This window comes from Megalobrama amblycephala, linkage group LG16, assembly GCF_018812025.1.
Source record: "Megalobrama amblycephala isolate DHTTF-2021 linkage group LG16, ASM1881202v1, whole genome shotgun sequence".
Taxonomy (NCBI): domain Eukaryota; kingdom Metazoa; phylum Chordata; class Actinopteri; order Cypriniformes; family Xenocyprididae; genus Megalobrama; species Megalobrama amblycephala.
The window spans coordinates 38,708,140-38,715,448 of NC_063059.1; the positions used below are offsets into that span (position 1 = coordinate 38,708,140).

The window sequence follows — 7,309 nt, forward strand, 5'->3', positions numbered from 1 at the left end:
TTGCCCCAAAAGAAAATACATGTTCTTGACTACCTCCCTCTCTATCAAATACAGCATTAAATTCAGGGTCAAAAATAAAAAAAGTGGCACCCCTTCCATTACACCCCAGTTAGGGATCTTTTCATGGGAATTCGTCCAGCTCATCGAGACCTGGACCTATTGGATACCCTCCAGTGGTTGTGGTGCATCCAATGTCAACCCCAGATTGGTTCACAGATATATTCACCATCTGCTTGGCTGCTGCACTTGCCATCATTGATCTAAGAAAAGGTAACACACAACAGAACAACAACACAAAAATTCCAAGAGCAACTGCTATTATTATTCCCACTTTTACCAGCCATTCTTTCCATGAGCCAAAAAGAGAGTCAAACCATTCTCCAATTTTTCTGTCTCTTCCAGCATTTATAGTAACTTCTGTTCTCAGGCTCTTTAGTTTCTTCATGGCTTTAGTAAAGGATCCATCAGGGGCTGTATTGTTTGGGATAAAGGTACAACAGTCAGTTCCAAACATCACACAAACCCCCCCTTTCTCCGCCAGTAGCCAATTCAGCGCTTGTCTGTTCTGCCAGGTCATTTTACTGGTATACTTCAATTGTTCTCCCAAAGCCATTAGAGCATCATCTGTGTAGTTAATGAATCTCTGCTGATTATAGTAAATATAGTTAATCCATTCAGCATTCTTATTTGGGGTTATCCAAACAAATATAGACTCAAATCCTGATTTCACTTCATCTCTTGCCTTGAATTCATGTGGTATGCCTCTAGGCTGGCCTATTGCGTCTATTATTACATTAAGATCTGGCTTGTATGCTCTTTTGGCTCTATGTCTGGAAGTTATGTGCTGGTTTGGTGTCCCATCATCTGGATCCCAATCAACCATTGTAACCTCTTGGGCTAGTCTTACTCTAGCACATATTCCTTTCCATCCTTTTGGTAAAGTGGCTCTAAGCCGTTTACCTCCACATATCCAAAAGTGATCAGCAATTGCTTCATCTATTGCTTCAAATTGATCTATTATTGGGAAAGCTAGTGTGGCATTTTCACAGGCTTCCTTAACTGTAATAACTGTCATGTTAATATTTACAGTAGCTGTAGAATATATTCTACTAAATGTTTTATGTACATTTGAATTTTCATACATGTCCTTATCTAAGTGCCAAATTATTCCACACTGTCCTTGAAAGCTTCCATAATCTACATCCCCTTTTGACTTGTTGAAACATTCATATATTAAGGTTCGATAAAAACATAGTTACTGGGAGTTTCTCTTCGCCTTAGGTCAATTCTTACATCTAATTTTCTACATTCATCTCCCCAATATTCTTCCTCATAATACCTGTGATAGTATTTACTTCCCAGTAATGCCAGACACTCTGCAGGGCAATAAGGAGCAGCTCGCCCTGATATATTTACACAGTAATTCGAGTAAAATCTGGCACAGTGTGTAAAGCTATATTCGTCAGGCACCACTGTTAACTTTTTTAAGGGAGATGGCGAGCACAACAAACAAGTCTTTCTCTTTGATTGTTTGGCAGTATATTCTGCCCACTTATACCACTCATTGTGATAAGCAATGTCCAACAGTTTTTCTTTATGCATTTCTAAAGCCATATCATACCCTAATCCTTCATAGTCAGTGTCATTCAGGTCTGCAGCTCGTTTCCTTATAGATCTATTTACAACAGTACCTTGAGTTGAATTAATCATTTTGAGTTGGATCACTTCCAATGATATCCTCAAGGTCTTGAAGATTGAGGGTGGGAAAGTCTCCTGTGAGGTTGAGACCTGGGAGGTCACTGGCTGGGGATCCGCTGTCTGCAGTGGGTAGGTCAATACCTTGGAGTTCGGTGAGGAATCCATTTGGCTGAGGTTGTTCACTGGTGGAGGGTCCTGCCTCAGGAGATTGGTCACCTGATGGCTCTGGATCAATGGCAGCTGATTCAGCAGGTACATCAGCAGCAGGGTCAATGTCAAGACCCTCCTCCACAGTTTCACCTGCTTGTGGGGAGTCATCCTGTCCCCGCATCTCATCTCGTGTCTCAGGTTGCTCAGCTTCCCTAGAAGAAGGTTCAGCAACAACATTACTAGGTCCCTCACCTGGATCCCCTGGCCCCTCCCCTTCTTGGGCATCTTGGTCTGCGTCTTCTTCTGCACTCTCTGCCTCTTCTTCTCTCCGTATCAGCCTTGGCACCCTAGTACAATGATTCAAATGATACCAAGTCGTTTTTCCTTCTACTTGGATTGCAGTTGGGGTTGCTCTTACTACAGTATAAGGTCCTTCTCACCTTGGCTCATTCCATCTTCTCCTAAAAACTCTCAAATAGACCTGATCTCCAGGAAGGACTGGACAGGGTGCCTCTTCCTCCTCTCTTGGCCCCCTGTTTTGCTCCTGAGTATGTATGGCTTCATGTATGGCAGTCAATTGTCTCATATAGGCCCTTATTTCAGTCTCAAGCTGTTCTAGGGGCGGTCCTTCATACGGGCCTCTCAAATGGGGCGCAAGCATGAGTCTCCCAGTCAACATCTCATGGGGAGTCAGATTTGTCACTCTGTTAGTTTGCATGCGGTAACTCATAAGGGCAAGGGGTAACGCATCTACCCAGTTAAGTTTTGTATCTGCACAAATCTTGTTGAGTTTTGCCTTAACCCTCTGGAGTCTGAGGCTGATTTTGGGCCCTGGAGAAGTTTTGACATGCCCTGACATTTGTGCTTTTATCAGTTGGTTATAAACATATTAATGACAAAAGTGTCATTACACTGTATTCAGCACAAACTAGGCTACCATAATATGTGAGGAACATGTATGTACATGTTTGTGTTTTTAAAGGAATAATGTTTATGCGTGGTTATTGAAAAAAAAAAAAAAAAAGTAACTGAAACAATACCTCAAAATGCATACTAAATGTTTTTTCACAAGACTTTTGAGAATTGTATATTTTAGTGTAGAGTTTTTGCTTCAAAATGATGTGGAAATTATCCTCCCTACTCTGACACATAAAACATTGTATTGATTTTAAATTTCTAAGACACTTTTTGTTTAGGTAGGCCATATGCGAAGAGGTGTGACTCTTCATGAATAATGAAGTGATTTACACCTGGGGAGATTAAGACCCTGCCCCTAATGAGCCGCATAATGAGCCATTCAGTCAGGAATGTGACTGAGTCAACTAAGAAAATGCAAAGACAAGACATATCATTGTTTTTTTTCTTTTTATTTAAAATAAAGTTAACAATATAATCCACATATAAACTAGGGTCAAAAACACATTTTGTGTATACAGGCAAATAAAGGTAAGGTTTATAAAAAAAGCCCACTTTTACACCCTATACATAACCTGCTTGATCACATATAGATAATCTTTGCAGCCCAATGGTCAGTGAGAGGTGGTGAACAGAGAATCTGAACAGTCACACATCTGTGTGCCATTTTTGAAAACAGTTCCTTTTCAACTGAAGACACAAGTAAATGTCACATGCCTGGCATTTCCAAGGTGTGTCTTGCCTTTTACCAAGCTGTACTTTGCAAAACATGCAGTTCCGACTACCAGCGGTGGCATTATTCCTTGCATCTGATGTCAGCTCTGCTCCTGGAACCGGTACATGGTCACTTTTGGTCTGTTTTGGAGCTGCTTTCTGTGACGACACACCACAGAGCTCTGCAATAAGCTGTTCTATGAACTCTTTATGGGTCATGGTATCGTATAGGTCTTTGTGTATAATGAAAGCGTTTGTGGCAGCAATGTCCAGGAAGTGTAGAAAGATCTTTCTGTACCACTTCATTGTTTTGTGTTGTGTTGTGTAGTATTGTATCAGCTGATCAGACAGGTCGACACCCTCCATGTGTTGGTTGTATGCAGTCACAGGTGCAGGACACGGAAATGTCTTTGTCCTCCATGTACCTTGTGATTTCACCCTCCTCTGCACAGTGTCTCCACTATAAGCAGCATGGATGGTAGAACAGACAGATATATGATGATTTATCATATATATGATATATCATCATCAAATATATTATATATATATTATCATCAAATATGAATCTTATGAATATTATCATCAAATATTATCATCAAATATGATGATTTGCTACTTATGAAACATTTCTGAACAATTGTAAACAATAAATGTTTCTTGAGCTGCAAATCATCATATTAGAATGATTTCTGAAGGATCATGCGACACTGAAGACTGGAGTAATGATGCTGGACATCACAAGAATAAATGACTTTGTGAAATATATTCAAATAGAAAACAGTTATTTTAAATTGTAATAATATTTCACAATATTACTGTTTTTACTGTATTTTTAATTGAATAAATGCAGCCTTGGTGAGCAGACGAAACTTATTTTAAAAACATGAAAAATCTTACAGATTTCAAACTTTTGAACGGTAGTGTATATTGGCCTACCATATAGTGGGTAAAAGTATACTTACTCTTTCTCATTTCCGCCTGTGTTGCTGCGTGCCCTCCTAGTGGGAATTGCAGGTGAATGTGAGAGTGATGGATCCACATTCCTAAAAAAAAATTGTCAAAAAAAACTGTTATTATTAGCATATAAGATAATACTCTCATACCATTAGCTATGCATAACTGACAGGAAAGTAACAGGTATACAAGCATGCTGTATATGTCTGTCAATTGGCCATTACTGGACAAAGTGTGCGAATGTGTAAACGTTTACAGTCTGCTATATCAGTTAGCACATTTAGCAAATAGCAACATATTCGCGCATTTCACAACCAAGCATATTTTAGCACATTCACGCCTATCATATACGCTACTTAGATACGCTATATATATATTTATAGATAGATGTAAATATAAGGCAAATATAGATGTACGCTTATATATAAAAAAAACACGTCAAATAATTTAAGTATATCAACAGAAAAGCATTCTATTTATAAGCATTTTTATGAGATAAAGTTATATATATATATATATATATATATATATATATATATAGATAGATAGATAGATAGATGTAAATATAAGGCAAATATAGATGTACGCTTATATAAATAATTTAAGTAGGCCCTATATCAATAGAAAAGCATTCTATTTATAAGCGTTTTTATGAGATAAAGTTATATATATAGTTATATAGATAGATGTAAATATAAGGCAAATATATATGTACGCTTATATAGAAAAAAAAACACGTCAAATAATTTAAGTAAAACTAAATCACTTACTCATCAGAAACTGTATCTTCAGCTGGATCAAGTCGCTCTTCAAAATGCAGACGTTCATCGTCAGAGTCGTGTTCTTCTTCCGAGGAAAGAGTGAACTCACTGTCCAGGACCATCTGAAGAGCCTGCTCACCTGTGTAGTGTGCCATCTTCCAAACGCGAAGGAAAGCGAATGAATCTGATGAAACTTGATGCTTTTTAAGACGCTGTTAGGGGCGTTTACAGTTTGCATAGATCGCCTCAGCACATTATCTTATGAATAGAGCGCTCTGCGCGTGGGCGGGCACACATTAAAGATAATTAGGTCAGACAGGAGAAACAGTACCTCTCTTTACTTTTATACTGATTACATAAAGGGAGAATATTTGTTTTAGAATTTATTTGTTTTGTTTAAAAGTAGATACTTAAAGCTTTCCAAAGACATATCTCTCATGTCCATGTAGCATGTATAAGCCATCTATTTTAGTTACTTTTAGTGACGTTTTAGAATGATGTCTGCAGAGACGGAGACGGCAGGACAGCACACCCTGTATATTTTATTTATTTTTAAAAAGCACAAAGTTTTATTTTGATTGTGAGTGTACACAAAAAAAGAAGACATTCTATAGTTTCAATTGATATATTACTTATGTCTCTATGACAAAAAATGACGGAGTATTTTAAGTCTGTTTTGCTGCAATGTGAAAAAAAAACTGCAAAACGCGCCGGCGCGTTTTTAGACCTCAGAGTGTTAAGGGTGCTGTTGGCACGCTCCACGATCCCCTGAGAGGAAGGGTGATATATACATCCTAGCCTCTGCTTGATTCGTAGCTGTTCTATTACTGTCTTTACTCTTCTTTGAATGAAGGCTGAGCCATTGTCAGAACTAATCTGGGATGGTATGCCAAATCTTGGGATAACCTCTCTGGTCAAAAATCTGATTACTGTCTTAGCTCCTTGATCTGCTGAGGGTTCTGCTTCCACCCATCTACTAAATCGATCTATTATCACTAGCATGTATCTTTTCCCCCTTACAGATTTAATCATGTCCACATAATCTAGTACTAGGTGTTTGAAGGGTCCCTCTGGAACTGGTATTGAGCCTAGTGGTGTTGCTGTTCCTCTTCTAACATTGTTTTGTGCACAGACTTCACATTCACTTAAGTACTCATCTACTCTTTGTTGCATATAGGGTGACCAGAATCCCTGTCTTTTTATTTTCTTTAAGATCTCCCCCCTTGCGCAATGGGCAAACCCATGCGCATCCGTGATTAAAATGTTCAACAGTGGGTTTGGAGCTATCATGAATCCTTCATGAGAGCGCCAAAGTCCATTAGCATCTCTTGTTGCTCCTCGTTGTTGCCATATTGCTACTTCATAAGGGGGTGCTCTGTTTTGCATTTCACTTATGTGCTCAAGAGTTGGAACCGGTTGGATTAAAACTGATGGTGCCATCACAGCCAACTGACACCCTGAGGCCTGTTTTGCAAAAGAGTCCGCAGCATTATTTCCTTTAATTACAAAGTCATTGCCTTTCTTATGTGCTTGGCACTTAATAATAGCCAATTTGCCAGCAGCCATATCACCCTGTAGCCCAAGACTGGTTGCCCACTGAAGCTAAGCAGGGCTGAGCCTGGTTAGTACCTGGATGGGAGACCTCCTGGGAAAACTAGGTTGCTGCTGGAAGAGGTGTTAGTGAGGCCAGCAGGGGGTGCTCACCCTGTGGTCTGTGTGGGTCCTAACACCCCAGTATAGTGATGGGGACAATATACTGACAAAAAAGCACCGTCCTTCGGATGAGACGTTAAACCGAGGTCCTGACTCTCTGTGGTCATTAAAAATCCCAGGATGTCCTTCGAAAAGAGTAGGGGTGTAACCCCGACATCCTGGCCAAACTTGCCCATTGGCCTCTGTCCATCATGGCCTCCTAATCATCCCTATACACTGATTGGCTTCATCACTCTGTCTCCTCTCTACCAATAAGCTGGTGTGTGGTGGGCGTACTGGCGCAATATGGCTGCCGTCGCATCATCCAGGTGGATGCTGCACATTGGTGGTGGTTGAGGAGATTCCCCCTTCAATATGTAAAGCGCTTTGAGTGCCCAGAAAAGCGCTATATAAATGTAAGGATT

The 7,309-nt window shown here is 39.7% G+C and overlaps 1 pseudogene; it reads left to right on the plus strand.

Annotated features, from left to right (window-relative positions):
• Window positions 1-6,746: 6,746 nt before the first annotated feature.
• LOC125249849 lies at window positions 6,747-6,863 on the plus strand (annotated as a pseudogene).
• The last annotated feature ends 446 nt before the right edge of the window (window positions 6,864-7,309 follow it).